The sequence below is a fragment of the Lithobates pipiens genome, unplaced genomic scaffold, assembly GCF_037356315.1.
Source record: "Lithobates pipiens isolate NorthernLeopardFrog02 unplaced genomic scaffold, aLitPip1_a1.2 Scaffold_18, whole genome shotgun sequence".
NCBI classification, from domain to species: domain Eukaryota; kingdom Metazoa; phylum Chordata; class Amphibia; order Anura; family Ranidae; genus Lithobates; species Lithobates pipiens.
In genome coordinates this window covers 324,207,903-324,229,430 of record NW_027507758.1, presented here as the reverse complement: position 1 = coordinate 324,229,430, position 21,528 = coordinate 324,207,903, and positions in this window count along the sequence as shown.

Below are 21,528 nucleotides of genomic sequence, written 5' to 3'. Positions count from 1 at the left end.
CCAAAGAAAGTTTTAATTTCATAATACACGAGACTCTCCATCACCAATCCTATCCTAAGACTTTCATACAGTGTAGCATTCAGAATTGTAACTGATATCAAAGTTGTTTTAAATGCTCAAGGTTTTTTACCTTCCTACCTTTTACCTTTACTGCCAATCAAGGGTCCTATATCTTGTTAAATTTGTGTGGACAGCCTCTGTGATGAAAGGTCAATTTTTTTATTAGTAATAAAGAGTTAAAGTGGTTAAAGGCTCAAGGTTTTTTACCTTCATGCATTCTATGCCTATATGCTATTCTTTCCTGAGCCCCATCTCGATCCAGCAATATGCAGGAGACCCTCGACTCTCTCACCTCATTGGCTGAGACGACAGAAGCCATTGGCTCCCCCTGCTGTCAATCACAGCCAGTGAACCAATAAGGAGAAAGTGGGGGCAGGGCCGAGCAGTGACTCTGTATGAGAATGGACACACAGAGCCATTGCTCAGGAACGAGCCTACTTGGGTGCCCCATTGCAAGCTGCTTGCTCTGGGGGCACTCAGCAGGAGGGAAGGGCCAAGAGCACCGGCGAGGGACCCAAGAAGAGGAGAATTGGGGCTGCTCTGTGCAAAACCACTGCACAGAGAAGATAAGTATAACATAACATGTTTGTCATTTAAAAAAAAAATCTGCAGTTAATATCACGTTAACTATATACATATATTCGCCTAGAAGCTAGGGGTAACAATAGTAGATTATTAAATATAGCAACACTCACCTAACAATCCCTGCATCTGGCCTGGGTCAGCAATAGCTCCTTCATAGCAGGACAGGTGCATACCAGACCCTTTGAGTCTGGTATGGATTTTTATGGGCTACATCACACACAAAACAAAAAAAAAAAAGAGGAAATGCGGCCTCCCGCCACCTATGGCTCATATATGGTGGTTCTGCCTGGCACTGTCCTCATTTTGCAAAGATGTAGACACTCTATTTGCATCACTCACTAAATCAAATACTGTACTTACTCCACAACTTGCTTTGCTAGGAGTGGGGCTAAAGGAGTGGCACATACAGTACCATCCTGTAATTACTCACATCCTAATAGCATATTAGAGACCCACGATCATGATTAATTTATCCTATTTTAAATTATATTGATCTACAGTCCCTTTCCTCCCCCTTTTTAATATATAGTGGTTTTATCCACCAATTAGATTTATTTTTAACATTAAGTCCTACTACACTAAATTGTTTTTTTTACAGGTATCCTTTAGTAATACATCTAAGTTATGTGTAATATATTATTTATTTGTGACTTATTAATTTGATGTGTTCATTTTATCTATTTTCAATTAAAATGATCCATATCCCCTTTTCTATTAGTAATTGTTGCATAGTGGCTTAAATCTGCTATTCATTTCTATTTTTATCTTTTAGTTCTATTGCACCTAATTGATTGATTGCAGTAATTTTATATGTATTTCTTTTTAATATGCATTATTTATTAACTTCTCTAGCATTGTGTCCTTTTAATGTTGTTTCCCTTATAGCATTGCTGCCCCCCCCCCTTTTATGTACGCTCTGGCCCCGCTCCCTGTTAGTATGTGTTTGCTCCCTAAGCCTCGCTTCCAATCCAGATACAAGGCCGTGTCTCTCTCCACACTACAGAGGCGGAACGGACGCTGTGGACACACAGCTCGGCTCAGCCATCTGCACTGACGTCCATCCTCCCCTCATTGGAACCCCTATTTTTTATCTGAAGGACTTTATACTTCCACCAGACTGTGATAGGAATAAGCCTGGAACACTGAAGGAGACTGAGCTGTGCTCAGCCATTTCCACCATTTCCTGCCTGGATTTGATGTGGTGCCAGCCATACAGGATCTGCTGTGACCTGCAGTCCAATACCATCTCCTCAGCGCAGCTTATGGACCTGAATGCTACTCCTCTTTCTCCCATGTGAGTGGCTAGAGGCGCCCTTTTCCTTGTTCACATCCTAATAGCAACTGGAAAAGTACTCATGCACCCACTTTCCAGCAATTCATATCCTTATTTAATCAACACATATGGAATATATGCATTCAAAAGACCATCCTGTTCATGTTCTCTCTCCTCAATACCACCCCCTATTTTTTTACTTCTTTTATCGTATCCTTCAACATTCCCCTTACTCCCTTTTCATCCTTTTGTTCCTCCTGGCTGATCATCTTGGTCTTCTTGTCCCATACGTATGATGTGACTTTTGATATCAAAGCTCTATGTACTGATTTGTTATTCTTCTCATTGATCCGAGATACACTCCAGCAACAAGGTCACATCTTCACTGACCGTTTTACAGTGTCTATTGGATACCAGTTTGCAGTATTGTTGATCCATGTACTTGGCTTACTTTCTCTGTACCCGCAATGCGGACTGTTTGATCTGTACCACAAACTTATACCAAAAATAATAAATTCATTGCAATCAAAAAGGCAAAACCTGCCTGTGGGCAGTTGTATGGCCTGATGCACCTGGTTCAAGAATGGCTGCAACCAGAGGTTTTGATCCTATCAATATGACTGTGGAGCGGGTCCCCCTGGCCTATTTTTAGTGTAGCTTTCCCAAGGAATACACTGAAGTGGAATGATACAACTGCATAGAGGGCTTCCTAGGGGTCCCTTCATCAACAAGAGAGCCATTCTGAAGCAGTGAGGTGCTCTTCGGTGCCAAGGTGTTAGGAGATGACCACAGTAAGTCTGCCCAGGGGTGTAATACTCCCAACAAAAGCACCCACCACGTGCAAAGAAAAAAGATGATAAAATTAAAATTGCCAGTAAATGACAAAATTACATTTATTGCCAACTTCTTTAAAATACATAACAAAAATTTGGAGGGGTCTGTGTACTATTTTTATTTGAAAGAGAAGTAAAGAATTTTTTTTTCCACCCAATTATACCTACCTCGGTGGATGCAGCATCGGTCCGATGCTGCATCTACCCCCGGTGCATCTACAATAAGAACCGAGCCATTGAACACCACGATCACTTGGTTCTGACAGCTCCCCAAGCAGAGAGCTGCTGACTCTCTGCCTCCTTCTCGCTTACTGGAACACTGAGCTGTGGAGGGGTGGGGAGCGGCCATCTCTGCCTCTCATCGGCTCGCTGAGAGGCTGAGCGGGATGTCAATCTAGGCACCTGGCAGAACCAATTCTGGATGACGCGGTGCCTGGACTGATTTCTGTGACGTCAGCAAAGAGCGGACTTGCAAAACGAACTGCACTCCTGTGATTCATAGGAAAAGTACAGCCAAACAAGCTTTGGCTATACTTCTCCTTTAAAGGAAGCTGTTGATGAGATGTCATTTTCTGGCAACTTAAAACCCATTTTCCTTTGAAAATGTCTGTGCTGCAGCAGTACTTTCTCTACCTCAGGCACCCCCGCCCATATCCCCCCCCCCCTCTCCCCCAGCATGTTATTTAATGAAATTGGGCATTTTGAATTGGTATATATTTCCCAGGGCAGTGTCCATATGGGTTTTGTAACAGTTTTGTTTGCCCAGTGTATACTGGGAAATGCAGGACTGGGGTGCAAACACGATGCCCTTAGTCAGGGAGCATTTGCAGGCTACTTAAAAGACTCAGATCCAGCTGCACCCCAAATTGGATCCCAGAGTCAGAGCATTCAAGTGATGATTTAGCTCTTATTTTGCCAATTGTTGAGAGCAGGGACTCTTTGAGATATTATAAAGGGTAAGAAATGTTAAATATAAAGCCTATCATCCCACAAAGAGAAGGCCTACCAAATCTATAATGTTAACCAGATCAAACCCTGGAAGGAGGCCCTGAAGACCCTGTGTGTGCAGATGTACAAGCCACTTTGTGAACGCCTGTAATAGTTAATTAATGTCCATAGTTCTCATATAAAGTCAGTTTTAAACCATTTTACGTTATACCTGTCAAACTCAAGTAATCAAGTATTTCTGACACTGATTTTGAAAGTGAGTCATTCATACTGGCCCTTTTTGCAGGTATAAACAAATGGCTCCTTTTGCAGATATAGCTATGGAAAACATTAAAAATAAGTGGCTATACTGTTTGTAATCCAGCATCACACTGCTCTGCACATGTACAGTTGCTCTCTATTTTTTGGCACTATGCAAAAAATGAGGTCCATCTGCTGACAGCCTGAAGATTTACTGCTGCTATGGTGCTCTTGGAATCAGCAAAATGGCAGCCTCCAGCAAGAAGAAACAGGAACAATGCTAGAGGCATTTTACAATGCCCACTAATTTTGGTAGCAGAATTATTAATGTCTAATGTATGTTCCTTTCTAAAGAACATTATTTTCATCAATGCAGTCATAGGAAAAAGACAGCTGGCAACTCCATAATCCTCAAGTATTTATTAAGCCATAACAGTGAATATACAGATGGTGGCAAATGCGTTTCCGCAAGAAGCCTTGTTCACAGCACACATGTGAGATAGAAATGAATATATATATATATATATATATATATATATACTGTATATATATATATATATATATATATATATATATATATATAGAAAGGCCAGTATGCTGGCCTGAAATTATGGGAGGAGCCCGGTGGAATATATAACCAGCCCATTCGCCTGTCCTCCTCGTCGGTTCCGGTGCGCGATACCCGATACGTCAGGTATCAAGCGCCGGCCATTCAGACCAGACGCAGTGAGCCCGTTCGTCAGTTCCCGCATTTTTCGTCCCCGTCTTGACAGCTCGTCTTCCCGTTCAGCAGCGTCCGTCGGTTTCGCCGTCGGAGTGTCGCCGTACCCGTCGAATTTGTCGTTGCACGTCGGGCTGGCTGTCGCAGGTAGGGCTTCGGCACCCCCTTTTTCAATTCATGTATTCGATGTACCGTCAACATTCCCTGTACTCACGAGCCGCTCGCTGCTTTCAAATCGAATGTTTTCTGTGGCCCTCGTACGCATGTCGCTATTTTCTACTTTCGATGCTGTCGTTATCACTTTTTTGACACGTTCGATTACGCCACGTCAGGCGATTCATTCGCAGGTACGGCATTCGAAACCGTTCGACTGCCCGAGCATTTCTATTAGTATCGGTCGAATCGTTCGACTCACAGCCAACTGCTTGTTACGACAAGGCAAGCAGTCCGCACGTTTCGCTTGCCCTGCTTCAATTCGAATATCCCTTCATTCATGCAGTTATGTTATGTATTTCATTCGATCTCATTCCAATTCATTTCACTCCCAGTCATTTCTTCCATTTCGAATCATTTCTGTCACTAGTCGCGCTCCGGCGCGAATCCTGTTGCACCTCTGGTGCACCGATTCGCTTTGGAGTGCCCCCAGGGTTTGGCCTCATTTCTGTACATGCTCCAGAGACTGAATCACTCGCAGGTTCACGCACGATCCCTGATTTTTGTCTTTGTCATGGCATATCATTTCTGTCACTTATTACGCTCCAAATCGAATCCTGTCGCATTCTCTTATGCACCGATTCGTCTTGGTGTGCCCAGCTGCTACGCCTCATTTCGGTACATGCTCCAGAGACGGATTCTTTGTAACCTACAGTCCAGTCGTTGAATCCTGTCTCTGTCATGGGATATCATTTCTGTCACTTATTACACTCCAGTTCGAATCCTGTCGCATTCTTTATGCACCGATTCGTTCTGGTGTGCCCAGCTGCTACGCCTCATTTCAGTACATGCTCCAGAGACGGATTCTTTATTGTTACCATCAGTCCAGGCGTTGAATCTTGTCTCTGTCATGGGATATCATTTCTGTCACTTATTACGCTCCAATTCGAATCCTGTCGCATTCTTTTATGCACCGATTTGTTCTGGTGTGCCCAGCTGCTACGCCTCATTTCAGTACATGCTCCAGAGTCGGATTCTTTGTTATAACCATCAGTCCAGTCGTTGAATCTTATCTCTGTCATGGCATATCATTTCGGTCACTTATTACGCTCCGATTCGAATCCTGTCGCATTTATTTATGCACCGATTCGTTCCGGTGCGCCCAGCTGTTACGCCTCATTTCAGTACATGCTCCAAGGACAGGACTCATCTGTTTGGTTCAAGGGCTCGTCCTCCGATTCTTGTCTTTGTCATGGGTTTCATTTCATTTCACCTATCACGTTCCGGTACGAATAGTCACATCTGTGTACCAAATTCATCCCGGCGTGCCCCAGGAATGGCCTCATTTCAGTACATGCTCCAAGGACAGGATTCATCCGTTTGGTTCAAGGGCCTCGTCCTCTGATTCTTGTCTTTGTCATGGGTTTTCATTTCATTTCACCTTATCACGTTCCGGTACGAATAGTCACTTCGGTGTACCAAATTCGTCTCGGCGTGCCCCAGGAACGGCCTCATTTCAGTACATGCTCCAGAATCCGTTTCGTGCTCAGTCGCAAAGTTGTGGCATGGCGATCCGGATCTCTGTCATGGCAGCTTCTCTCATCTCACTATCACATGCGGTCTGGATGCCTACCAGGGGGGCCTTGCTCCTCGGCCTCATTTCATTATAAAGTTGCCTCAAAAGGAAAACAGCTTCGTTTAGGCGTGTTGCGTTGTTTTTCTCCACATTCAAGCGCAGACTTCCTGCAATCGTCGTAAATACACATCCAAGCGCAGACTTCTTGCAGTCGTTGCAAGCACGCATCCAGAGATAGACTAATCGCAATCATTGTACCAGCACGCATACGAGCAGAGACCTCTGGCAGTCGTCGCAAGCACGCATTCGAGCCTAGACCTCTTGCACTCGTTACAAGCACGCATTCGAGCATAGACCTCTTGCAGTCGTCGCAAGCACGCATTCGAGCCTAGACCTCTTGCACTCATTACAAGCACGCGTTCGTGCATAGAGCTCTTGCAGTCGTTGCAAGCACGCATTCGAGCATAAACCTCTTGCGGTCGTTGCAAGCACGCATTCGAGCACAAACCTCTTGCTATCGTTGCAAGCACGCTTTCGAGCATAAACCTCTTGCAATCGTTGCAAGCACGCATTCGAGCATAGACCTTTTCCAATCGTCGCAAGCACGCATTCGAGCATACACCTCTAGCGATCGTTGCAAGCACGCATTCGAGCGTAGACCTCTTGCAGTCATGACAAGCACGCATTCAAGCATAAGCCTCTTGCGATCATTGCAAGCTGATGTCCGGGCTCAACTTATGGCAATCATTGCTGGCAGGCACTTCTGCCTGCTCAATAGGTTGCTTTGGGGGAAGCCTGGATACCTTCCTAAATGTCCGTTGTATTACAGGGTACTTATACTTATAGGCATAGTTGATCCAGGGAAAATCCGATTGCCTCTCGAGGGGTCAGGAAGGAATTTTTTCCCCTACTGTAGCAAATTGGCCATGCTCTGTTGGGGTTTTTTGCCTTCCTCTGGATCAGCTGCGGGCGTAGAATTGGGGTGTCGGGTGGTGTGATACCTTATTATTTCAATTGTGGTTGGACCGGATGGACTTCTGTCTTTTCCGGCCTGGCTGCCCACGAAGCCTACTGTAAATCCTTGCAATCGCTGCAGGCACGCGTCCTAGCATAACATCTTGCAAATCATGGCAAGCACGCATCCTGGGTAACATCTTGCAACCGTCGCAAGTACGCGTCCTAGCATAACATCTTGCAATCATGGTAAGCACGCATACTGAGTAACATCTTGCAACCGTCGCAAGCACGCGTCCTAACATACATGCAAGCATAACTCCCGCACTCTTCGCAGTGCACATGCGGAACGCGAATTGCTCGCAGTCACCACGTACACATCTCCTCCGACAAACTCCCGGGCAATTGTCGCAAGCACACGTACAAACACAACCTTTACTCATGCCAAGGCTCGCGACTTAGCATAACTTCTTGCAATCGTTTGTTGCAAGCACGTTCTCAGTGGTACGCTAACTGGCTACACCTCATTTTCAGCAGCACTTAATTGGCCACTCGTCTCCTGTGGCCTTTCTTACAAGCCACTCACTGTCGCCTGTCCGGCTGTCTCTTCCTTGGGACAGTTGAGTTCAACCTCCGTCCGCACCAGGATCATGTTGTCACACGCGACTGGCTTCTTCCGTAGCACGCCCAGGCTATTTCTAGCCAGCGTTCAACATTTCTTATTCTTACATGCTCGGAGAACCATCTGTTGTTACAGCCCACACAGCAAGATCCCCACTACGATGCGTCCAGAGGCATCAGCCCATAATCTTCGGCCAATGCTCGCCCATTACAACTGCCATCTTTACGGACACATAATACCCTCGCAGATTCCCCAGTTTAGTCATCCAAGAGACACCTACAGTCCCTTCACGGTATGTCGAGCGTCCCTATGCACGTCATCCCTCAGGGGTCGCGCCTCTGTGTCACGCCGATTGGTCTTACTGTCTCTCTCACAGGATCCGGAGCAAGTCCTCAGCCGGGTCCCCGCGGCAATAGCAGTCCTTGCTATGCGGGAGGAATTCCTATCGTCTGGGAGTGACGTCTCTCTGTTCATTCCCTTCGCGTCTTCCCTTTCTCCTCAGGGATGACTGACGCAGCGGCCTCCACGGGCTTGCCGCTGATTTTTTGGCCACCTCTGGCTCGCAGCTCCCTGGCCTCCCCAGTTACTGGCAATTCCTGGCTGCGCCAAGGCGCCTCTCTGGTGGTATGTACTTCCTACGTCAACTGGTCCAGCTCTTGTTGTTGTTTCAGTTCAACATCCATTCTTCCTTTATCCCCGGTAAGTTCAATCAGGCAGCGGACGCCCTCTCCCGCTTTAACCTTGTCGCGTTTTCATTCAGGTACCCGGAGCCGGACCAACATCAGCAGCTATCCCGGACTGGTCTCAGCTGACCCTGGGTTAGCCCCTCACCTCCTAGCGGCTACCCAACTCGTTTGATCACTCCCTTTCCCGCAATACCCTCAAGGCCTATCAATCAGCCTGGAGGGCCTTTAACCAACTTCGTCACGTGTCACAGTACAGAGACGTCCCGTGTCAAGCAAGTCACAGCCTTCATTTCCTACTGTCACTCGCAGTTGGCGTCATCCTTTAATACGATCCGGCTATACATGACCGGTGTACAACATCTTACGTCCCTCCAGGACCCTACCGTACCCTTCCTATTTTACCACGCCGTTCGGGCTGTTACGCGCGGTATCCAGGAAGCGCCAGCCGATGACCGGCACCAAAACGACCGCCTATCACAGGAGACGTTTAGAAATACGTCAGACTTCCTGGCTACTTCACCTTTTCGGTCTCCACGTTGGTGTCATTTACAAGCAGCCATACACCTCGCCTTCCCCGGCTTCTTACGGCCAAGCAAGTTTACTTGTTGTAGCCTCACGGCACGCATGCTGTACCAGCACCACCTGGTCCGATACAAAGACCATTTCGCCTTACACTTAGCAGTCTCCAAGACGCAGCAGCTTGGCTCGGGTTCGGACATACACCGCTATAAGTCCAACAACCGTCGGTACCCGGTCGCCATTTTCACGCGCCTGTCGGCCCCTTTTGGCTGATCAACCAGGAGTTAGTCCTCTTCTGCCATTTCTCACTAAACCCCTGAACGCTGCCCGGTGCAACGTGTCAGGATACTCCCGGGTGTCCTTCACCTCTGTCCTACTCACATTATCAAGAAGTGGGGCAGATGGAGGTCCACCTGTTTCGCCCGCTACATACCCAATCCGCAAGCGGAGATGACCCAGGCCTTTGTCGAGCGCACCCAGTAACAAACTTGGATCAAAAAAATACAACCCCTACCTGAATGATTTTGCCCCCTTATTTTGGTATACCGTACGTTAGACCAGGGCACACTTTCAGGTCCATTTCAAGTAAGCGAGTTTATGTTAACCTTGTTTGTCATCCTTAACCGTATCGGTCAGAGGGCTCCATACCATAAATAGAAAGGCCAGTATGCTGGCCTGAAATTATGGGAGGAGCCCGGTGGAATATATAACCAGCCCATTCGCCTGTCCTCCTCGTCGGTTCCGGTGCGCGATACCCACCCACCCATCCCCCTTTTCAGGGCATTTCTCAAGCATCATACTCCTCATGAGAGTACTCTTTTCTCCCCATTCATATTCATTTCATTTATCACCCACTTTCTATCTAGGGTATGCCCCCTTATTTTGGTATACCGTACGTTAGACCAGGGCACACTTTCAGGTCCATTTCAAGTAAGCGAGTTTATGTTAACCTTGTTTGTCATCCTTAACCGTATCGGTCAGAGGGCTCCATACCATAAATATATATATATATATATATATATATATATATATATATATATATATATATATATATATATACAAAAATATCAAAATAAATGCAATATACATGCATAGACCTTTAAGAACTAGAGTGAGTGAACATTTCCATGGGGCATCTTATAGAAGTGATGAAATCTATCTAATGTATCCAAACACTTTAAGTATGAACACGGTGGAAATATGGCATCTTTTTCCTTTTTACATTTGGAAAGGGTTAAACCGTTCTTTCGCAGTGGGTATATTCACCGTAAACTGCTGTTACGTTAGGTTTGGTGGATATTTAATCTTCAAATGAGAGTGCCCCAGGGAATTAATCACCGCTACGATGTAGATCTGTTTCTTAAGTTGTTCTCATCCAGTTGATCTTTATCTGTGTATATCACATTATATATGTGACAACACTGAAGAAATGACACTTTGCTACAATGTAAAGTAGTGAGGGTATGGCTTGTATAACTGTGTAAATTTGCTGTCCCCTCAAAATAACTCAACACACAGCCATTAATGTCTAAACCGCTGGCAACAAAAGTGAGTACACCCCTAAGTGAAAATGTTCAAATTAGTCCCAAAGTGTCAATATTTTGTGTGGCCACCATTATTTTCCAGCACTGCCTTAACCCTCTTGGACATGGAGTTCACCAGAGCTTCACAGGTTGCCACTGGAGTCCTCTTCCACTCCTCTATGACAACATCATGGAGCTGGTGGATGTTAGAGACCTTGCACTCTTCCACCTTCCATTTGAGCATGCCCTACAGATGCTCAAAAGGGTTTAGGTCTGGAGACATGCTTGGCCAGTCCGCCACCTTTACCCTCAGTTTCTTTAGCAAGGCAGTGGTCGTCTTGGGGGTGTGTTTGGAGTCATTATCATGTTGGAATATTGCCCTGTGGCCCAGTCTCCGAAGGGAGGGGATCATGCTCTGCTTCAGTATGTCACAGTACATGTTGGTATTCATGGTTCCCTCAATGAACTGTAGCTCCCCAGTGCTGGCAGCACTCATGCAGCCCCAGACCATGACACTCCTACCACCAGGCTTGACTGTAGGCAAGACACACTTGTCTTTGTACTCCACACCTGGTTGCCACTACAAACGCTTGACACCATCTGAACCAAATACGTTTATCTTGATCTTATCAGACCACAGGTCATGGTTCCAGTCATCCATGTCCTTATTCTGCTTGTCTTCAGTAAACTGTTTGTGGACTCTCTTGTGCATCATCTTTAGAAGAGGCTTCCTTCTGAGATGACCCATTTGAGGCAGTGTATTACGTATGGTCTGAGCACTGACAGGCTGACCCCCACCCCTTCAACCGCTGCAGCAATGCTGGCAGCACTCATATGTCTATTTCCCAAAGACAACTTCTCCATATGACTCTGAGCACGTGCACTCAAGTTCTTTGGTTGACCATTGCGAGGCCTGTTCTGAGTGGACCAGTCCTGTTAAACAGCTGAATGGTCTTGGCCACCGTGCTGCAGCTCAGTTTCAGGGTCTTGGCAAATGGCAATCTTCTTACAGCCTAGGCCATCTTTATGTAGAGCAACAATTCTTTTTGTTCAGATCCTCAGAGAGTTCCTCCAGTGACCAGTATGAAAGAGTGAGAGCGATAACACCAAATTTAACATACCTGCTCCCCATTCACACCTGATATCTTGTAACACTAATGAGTCACGTGACAACGGGGAGGGAAAATGGCTGATTGCGCCCAATTTGGACATTTTCACTTAGGAGTGTACTCACTTTTGTTGCCAGTGGTTTAGACATTAATGGCTGTATTTTGAGTTATTGTTGTTATTGTGGAGTTATTTTGAGGGGACAGCAAATTTACACTGTTATACAAGCTGTACACTCACTACTTTACATTGTAGCAAAGTGTAATTTCTTCAGTGGTGTCACATGAAAAGATATAATAAAATACTTGCAAAAATGTGAGGGGTGTACTCACTTTTGTGAGATACTGTATATATATATTGTTATACCCTTTTCTTTTATTACATATGTATTGGGATAAGACTATTTTGTTCTACTAGGTGTTGTACAGCATCACACCTGCTGACACTTTATGATTGATTATTGATTGTTTAATTCAATATGTTACTGATTGAAGGAGGGGTGAAACCTATTTTGATATTTTTGTATACATATATGTTCATTTTTATCTCGCATGTGTGCTGTAAACAAGGTTTATTGCATAAAAGCATCTGCCACCACCTGTATACTCACTGTTGTGGCTTAATACATACTTGAGGATAATGGAGTTGCCAGCTGTCTTTTTCCTTTGACTGCATTGTCTTTTGGTGAATGGGAGGAAACCACAGATCCAGCACCTTCCAGTTTGCATTTGAATTTCCACTGGTCTGAGCGTCACATCTTTTTGATTGAATTATCTTTATTAAGTTGTTATGGGAAAAGTTTTGCTTTAATGTACCTAATTTTGCTTTTAAGGGAGGCTTACTTCCATTTTCCATAAATTAAGCAGTGATTGTGGTGATCTCCAAACCAGGAAAAGACTTGTTACAACCAGACCCCTATTGCCCAATCTCTCTCCTCACCTCCAATGTAAACATCTTGGAACACGACCTAGCAAACAGACAAATCAAGGCCTCTTGCACACTGCAGCTTGAAAAAGCTCACTACAGATTTTTTTTGTTTTTACTGAGCTAAAATACAGCTCATTAATTGTAATGTGCCTATGCACACAGGTGCGAAAACAAGCGCCGTGCATTCTTCAGTAAAAAAAGAAAGTAGAAAAATTAGCATTTTTGGTCAGTAACTTACGCCTCACGGGCGCAAATATTTGCGCAAATGTGCAGAATTGTGCATTTACATACTGTGCAGAACAAGAACATGCAAATAAGTTCACGCACATTTGCATGAAAATGCACGCAGATTTACGTAAACAAAAATGTGTGAAAATACATGCAAATATATACAAAAAAGTCTGAAAAAGTAGATGCTCAAACAGGAGTATTGCGTGCAAGAGTCCTTAACCACTTACAGACCGGACCATTTTGCTGGTCAAAGACCAGACCACTTTTTGCGATTCGGCACTGCATCGCTTTAACTGACAATTGCGCGGTCGTGCGACGTGGCTCCCAAACAAAATTGACGTTCTTTTTTTCCCACAAATAGAGCTTTCTTTTGGTGGTATTTGATCACCCCTGCGGTTTTTATTTTTTGCGCTATAAACAAAAATAGAGCGACAATTTTGAAAAAAACGCATTATTTTTTACTTTTTGTTATAATAAATATCCCCCAAAAATATATAAAAAAACATTTTTTTCCCTCAGTTTAGGCCGATACGTATTCTTCTACATATTTTTGGTCAAAAAAATCGCAATAAGCGATTATTGATTGGTTTGCGCAAAAGTTATAGCGTTTACAAAATAGGGATAGTTTTATAGCATTTTTATTAATAATTTTTTATTATTTTTTTTTTTACTAGTAATGGCGTCGATCAGCGATTTTTATTGTGACTGCGACATTGTGGGGGACCCATCAGACATTTTTGACACATTTTTGGGACCATTGTCATTTATACAGTAATCACTGCTATATAAATGCAGTGATTCCTGTGTAAATGACACTGGTAGTGTAGGGGTTAAGTGTTCCTAGGGGTGTGTTACTAACTGTGGGGGGGTTGGGCTTTCATTTAGTGAACACTGATCTCTGCTCCAATCACATAGAGCAGAGATCAGCGTCACTAGTTGCTAGGCAGAATGGAGAAATGCTGTTTACATGGCATTTCCTCCATTCAGCCGTCCCTTGAGACGATCGCGGGTATGCCCGCGGCGATCGAGTCCACGGGTCCCGCGACCGGACTCACGGTGGTCCCGACCAGCGCGGGAGCATGCCGCCGGCGGCGCACTCCCGATGGCAGGGCGGCATTGAAGATTGGACGTACCTGTACGCCAATATGCCTGCCCGTGCCATTCTGTCGACGTACATCGTCGTGCGCTGGTCGGGAACCGGTTAATATACAGTATACACAAATTGATATGAACCAGTCTGGTGTTAAAATACTAGATCCACAGCAATTAATATCAGACACATTTTTTTCAATCTTCAGATTTCATCCGACAAAGTTATTTTATCATTGGATGCTGCCAAAGCCCTTGACAGCATAAAATATCAGTACTTATGGGAAGTACTTACCGCCTTTGGGCTGGGGCGACACTTTATTACATAGATTCAGATTTTATACTCAGCCCTCAAAGCATGTGTGTGAATTAATAATGTCATTTGCACTTCATTGGGGTCCAAGACAGGGGTGTCCACTATCACTGTTCCTGTTTGTGCTGACAGTGAAAGACATTATAGAAGCTATCGGACAACCCCCCCTTAATAAAGGGATTTAAAAGAGGAGAAAGAGAGTAAAAGAATATGTTATAGTTTGATAATGCCCCCTTTTTTCTTGGCAATACCAACTAAGTTGAACTGTAGCTTGCTTCACTATTGTTCTGCTACTGTGCTTATGCTTAATTGCTAAATAATTTAGGTTCTCTGGCAAACGGACCAGCTAAGATTGACTGTTCTCTGAAATGTGTCTCTCTCTGCTAGCAATCGTAAGTGAAAGTAAGTTGGCTGTACGTGTGTACTTAGTTCTAGCTATTTTACTGCTCCTCCTCTTTTGTTACAATCAGCCAATAACGTTCATCATCATCATTATTATTTTTTTACTTCCCCCACCCAATTCCAGCAGCGATCTTTTCTCTCTATGTCGAATCTTTTCTCCCTATGTTGAATCTTTTCTCTCTATGTAGAATAATCCTGGACTAATAGAGTTAAGGTTAGGCACATTCGACCACAGGTTCAATAGACACAGATTGTTATTGTCAGCGTCATGTCGAATCTCCTATCTATATCGAACTGTTGTCACAGCGAAAACGAAAATAAAGCATTTGCTTATGTCGGATCTTTCGTTTTTTGGATTCTGCACTTTCGTTATCGTTTGTTAAAACGAAAATGAAAATACCTGAAATTCGGATGAAAATGCAGTGGGACGAAAACGAATGCACATGTTTAGTGTGTACTATTAGTGTGTACTAGGCTTATTACTATAGGAAAAAGTGAACAATAGTGATGGACGAACTTCCGACGGGACGTTTCGCGAACGCGAAATGCGAACGGACCCAAACGTTCGCGAAACCGACCGTTCGCCGCGGGCCCCATTGACTTCAATGGGAGGCGAACTTTGCAAACCTTCATGTCGAATTTGCGGCCACGTGGTAATTATTAGGGGGTAAAACGTAGTCCCACCATCTGGACAATGACATAATACATGTATGAGGTGAATTTGGGATCGATAACTACAAGCATTTTTATTTTATTTGGGAAATTGTTCTAACAATTCAGGACTATGGAGCTAATGAAGGCAATGGAGGAGAGGGAAGGTCAGGGACCAGGGTAGGCAAAGAAGAGGGTGCAGGAGATGATCACCAGCAGCGTGACATACCGGAATGACACATGCACCGTGATAGAGGCATCTGACAGCAGCACCGTAATACAGAGCACTGACAGCAGCACCGTGACATACAGCGCTGACAGCAGCACCGTGACATACAGCGCTGACAGCAGCACCGTGACATACAGCGCTGACAGCAGCACCGTGACATACAGCGCTGACAGCAGCACCGTGACATACAGCGCTGACAGCAGCACCGTGACATACAGCGCTGACAGCAGCACCGTGACATACAGCGCTGACAGCAGCACCGTGACATACAGCGCTGACAGCAGCACCGTGACATACAGCGCTGACAGCAGCACCGTGACATACAGCGCTGACAGCAGCACCGTGACATACAGCGCTGACAGCAGCACCGTGACATACAGCACTGACAGCAGCACCGTAAGCAGCCCCAGGAGGAAGTCAGCACAGCACAGGGATGGTGTGATCCCCTCATAATAAGAACCCCCAGGAGGAAGTCAGCACAGCACAGGGATAGTGTGATCCCTTCATAATAAGAACCCCCAGGAGGAAGTCAGCACAGCACAGGGATATCATAAGCAGCCCCAGTAGAAATATGACACCGCTCAACCTCTTCAAAGAGGAGGGTAGGGGCATATAGTACGGTGTGCTTTTTTGGGTCAAGGAAGTGAGCCAAATGAATTAAGAAGGTCTGTGTGCTTGATTAAAAAAATAGTTTATAGACATATACATGGTCTACTGGTCACATGTGTTGAATTCCTCCGAGATCCATGCCTCATTCATTTTTAGAAATGTGAGGTAGTTAACACTGTGGTGAGCTAGGCGAGTACGCTTATCGGTCACAATCCCCCCTGCTGCGCTGAACGTCCTTTCGGACAGGACACTGGATGAGGGGCAAGCCAACAGTTCGATTGCAAATTGGGCAAGCTCTGGCCAGAGGTCAAGCCTGCCCACCCAGTAGTCTAGGGGTTCATCACTCCTCAGAGCGTCCACATCGGCCGTTAACCCAATGTAGTCGGACACCTGACGGTCTAGGCGTTCCCTGATGCTGGATCCGGATGACACCTGTCGATGGGTCGGCTGAAAGAATGACCTCATATCCGAAGTCACCAACACATCTTCAAACCGGCCTCTTCTTGCAGGCGCTGTTGGATTGGTACCCGCAAATCCTTCTCTGGGAGTGGGAATTGCTCCTCTGCCAGCGCACGCAAAAGCAGAATGCAGCATTTCTCGAAGCAAGGCCTGGAAGTGCTGCATTCTGACAGCCCTCTGCGACGGCGGTAACATTTCCGCCATTTTGTGTTTGTACCGGGGGTCTAAGTACGTTGCCACCCAGTACTGGTCCTTGACCCTCATGCTTTTTATACGGGGGTCCCTATTAAAACACTGGAGCATGAAGGCCCCCATTTGCACTAAAGTGGAAGCGGTGTGGTGGCCTGGCTCCTGCTCATCATCCAGGATAATGTCGTCCTCTTCATTCTCCTCTCCCCATCCTCGCACAACAGGGATCCCAGAAAGGTTTAAAGCATGCTCTTCTTGCTCCTGCTCATCCGCCCCGGCACCATCCTCCTCTGACTCCTCATCAGACTCCTGTTGTTGACTTGTCTCAGATAGAGTAGCCCCCCCTGGGAATTCATCCAGCATTGCGACTTCCTCATCTTCCCGCTCCTGCTCCTCCACAGCCTGATCAATGACACGACGCAATGCACGCTCCAGAAAGAAGGCATAAGGTACCATGTCACTGATGGCGCCATGGCTGCGACTGACCAGTTTGGTGATCTCCTCAAATGGCCGCAGAAGTCTGCATGTGTCGCGCATGAGCAGCCACTGGCGCGGTGAAAAAAAACCCAGCTCCCCAGAACCGTTTCTTTCGCAGAGTTCATACAGGTAGACGTTAACTGCACGTTTCTGCTGGAGCAGCCTATCAAGCATATAGAAGGTTGAGTTCCATCGCGTCGGGCAATCGCAAATAAGACGTCTGACCGGCAGATGGTGTCGCCGCTGAATGTCAGCAAGGCGAGCCATGGCCGTGTAAGATCTTCTGAAATGGGCCGAGATTTTCCTTGCCTGCCGCAAGATGTCCTGGACCCCAGGGTATTTGACAAGGAATCGCTGCACGACCAAGTTTAAGACGTGTGCCATGCACGGCACGTGCGTGATTTTGCCCTGTTTCAATGCGCTAAGCAGATTGGCACCGTTGTCACACACCACTTTACCAACTGTCAAATTGAGCGGTGTTAGCCACTCATCTGCCTGTGAACGCAAAGCTGAAAGGAGTGCCGGGCCAGTGTGGCTCTTTGCTTCCAGGCACAACAGACGCAGCACGGCATGGCAACGTCTCACCTGGCATGTGGAATAGGTTCTGGGGAGCTTGGGCGGTGCAGTGGAAGAGACGCTAGCAGCGGAAAAGGAGGAGGCAGCTGAGGAGGAGAGGGAGGAGGATGGAGTAGGAGGAGGAGAAGAAGAGTCAGGCCTGCATGCAATCCGTGGCGGTAAAACCAAATCTACACGGGTGCCACGGGTTACATGCTTGACGGCCGTCAGAAGGTTCACCCAGTGGGCAGTAAAACTGATATACCTTCCCTGCCCGTGTTTGCTAGACCACGTGTCTGTGGTCAGATGTATCTTGGCACCGACACTGTGTGCCAGAGATACATTCACTTGCCGCTGAACATGGCCATATAGCTCTGGGATGCCCTTCTCTGAGAAATACTTCCTTCCTGGGACCTTCCATTGTGGTGTTCCAATGGCCACAAATTTGCGAAAGGCCTCCGAGTCCACCAGTTTATATGGCAGTAGTTGGCGGGCTATGAGTTCTGACAAGCCAGCCGCCAACCGTTGGGCAAGAGGGTTATCCGGCATCATCATTTTTTTACGCTCAAACATTAGGCCCACGGAAGCCTGCCTTTTTGCAGAAAAATGTGAGCTTGGCGTGATGGAAGGTGGAGTGGAGGACAATTGTGAGGAGAGAGGAGAAGGAGAAGTAGAAGACGAGGCTGGACGGTGAGAGCCTGCAGTGTGGCTTTGTGTGTTCCGTTGCTCCCACTGGGCTCGGTGATGGCTGCTCATGTGCCTTCTTAAGGCGGTCGTCCCTAGGTGAGTATTGGGCTTACCGCGACTAACGCGTTGACTGCAAAGATTGCAGATGGCAACGCTATTGTCAGCAGCGGACACGTTAAAAAAAGCCCACACTGCGGAGCCATGTGCCGGTGTCCTGGGAGCGCCAGATGTGACCGTACATGGTCGATGACTCGCTCCTGATACATTTGCAGTCTGCTTTGTCCCTGCTGTGCAATGTAAGTCATTGCTGCTTCTCCTCCCTATCTGCTGGTCCATATCTCCCTCTGAACTCCCCTCCTCTTCCTCTCTTGTGGGCACCCACGTGACATCACTAGACACGTCATCATCAACGTCACCTTCCCCACCGCTATAAGTAGAGATCTCGGAGTAGGCAGCAACACCGGGGACCAACCTCCTCCTTGGGCTGATCTGGGTACTGGCGTCAGACTGCTGAGTAGCGCTTGTTGCTACCTCCTCTTCCTGATCCAATACCAAGAGTGGCTGCGCATCAGAAATGTCCTCTTGATATGGATCGGAAAATAATTCCAGTGACTCAAGCGGAAGGTATGTGGTGGTGGTGGTGGTGGTCGTGTTGTTGGTGGTAGTGTCTTTGGGGGTGCACATAGCAGAGAGTGAAGAAGAGGGTGCAGATCGAGAGGATGAGGAGGGTGCAGAAGAGTAAGGCTGAGCGAGCCACTCAACCAAGTCTGGTGCATCCTTTAAAGTAATTGAACGCACCTTCTGCAACTTCCCACTTTGGCTCAAGCCTGTTGCTCCTGCCCTACCCCTACCACCCCTGCGGAAGGGCCTGCCTCTTCCTCTGCATGTCATTTTTTAAATGACCCTGTGACAAAACTCTTAGTCCCTATACCGCTGAAGGACTGCTGCAGTATAGGTGAGCGGTCAGCAGTGGTGCACGTCAACCCTATCTATTGTGGACCTATAGCGGTCCTTACAGAACAGCAGACTGTACCGCACTCAAGCCTATGTACCGTAGCACCCTATACCAAGTTACCAGTCCTTATAAGAACTTTTGTGGACCAAGCAGGTTGTGTATTAGTGTTTAGCAGACTGTACGTCAGTCCCTATACCGCTGAAGGACTGCTGCAGTATAGGGCAGCGGTCAGCAGTGGTGCACGTCAACCCTATCTATTGTGGACCGATAGCGGTCCTTACAGAACAGCAGACTGTACCGCACTCAAGCCTATGTACCGTAGCACCCTATACCAAGTTACCAGTCCTTATAAGAACTTTTGTGGACCAAGCAGGTTGTGTATTAGTGTTTAGCAGACTGTACGTCAGTCCCTATACCGCTGAAGGACTGCTGCAGTATAGGGCAGCGGTCAGCAGTGGTGCACGTCAACCCTATCTATTGTGGACCGATAGCGGTCCTTACAGAACAGCAGACTGTACCGCACTCAAGCCTATGTACCGTAGCACCCTATACCAAGTTACCAGTCCTTATAAGAACTTTTGTGGACCAAGCAGGTTGTGTATTAGTGTTTAGCAGACTGTACGTCAGTCCCTATACCGCTGAAGGACTGCTGCAGTATAGGGCAGCGGTCAGCAGTGGTGCACGTCAACCCTATCTATTGTGGACCGATAGCGGTCCTTACAGAACAGCAGACTGTACCGCACTCAAGCCTATGTACCGTAGCACCCTATACCAAGTTACCAGTCCTTATAAGAACTTTTGTGGAACAAGCAGGTTGTGTGTTAGTGATTAGCAGACTGTACGTCAGTCCCTATACCGCTGAAGGACTGCTGCAGTATAGGTGAGCGGTCAGCAGTGGTGCACGTCAACCCTATCTATTGTGGACCGATAGCGGTCCTTACAGAACAGCAGACTGTACCGCACTCAAGCCTATGTACCGTAGCACCCTATACCAAGTTACCAGTCCTTATAAGAACTTTTGTGGACCAAGCAGGTTGTGTATTAGTGTTTAGCAGACTGTACGTCAGTCCCTATACCGCTGAAGGACTGCTGCAGTATAGGGCAGCGGTCAGCAGTGGTGCACGTCAACCCTATCTATTGTGGACCGATAGCGGTCCTTACAGAACAGCAGACTGTACCGCACTCAAGCCTATGTACCGTAGCACCCTATACCAAGTTACCAGTCCTTATAAGAACTTTTGTGGAACAAGCAGGTTGTGTATTAGTGTTTAGCAGACTGTACGTCAGTCCCTATACCGCTGAAGGACTGCTGCAGTATAGGTGAGCGGTCAGCAGTGGTGCACGTCAACCCTATCTATTGTGGACCGATAGCGGTCCTTACAGAACAGCAGACTGTACCGCACTCAAGCCTATGTACCGTAGCACCCTATACCAAGTTACCAGTCCTTATAAGAACTTTTGTGGAACAAGCAGGTTGTGTGTTAGTGATTAGCAGACTGTACGTCAGTCCCTATACCGCTGAAGGACTGCTGCAGTATAGGTGAGCGGTCAGCAGTGGTGCACGTCAACCCTATCTATTGTGGACCGATAGCGGTCCTTACAGAACAGCAGACTGTACCGCACTCAAGCCTATGTACCGTAGCACCCTATACCAAGTTACCAGTCCTTATAAGAACTTTTGTGGAACAAGCAGGTTGTGTGTTAGTGATTAGCAGACTGTACGTCAGTCCCTATACCGCTGAAGGACTGCTGCAGTATAGGTGAGCGGTCAGCAGTGGTGCACGTCAACCCTATCTATTGTGGACCGATAGCGGTCCTTACAGAACAGCAGACTGTACCGCACTCAAGCCTATGTACCGTAGCACCCTATACCAAGTTACCAGTCCTTATAAGAACTTTTGTGGAACAAGCAGGTTGTGTGTTAGTGTTTAGCAGACTGTACGTCAGTCCCTATA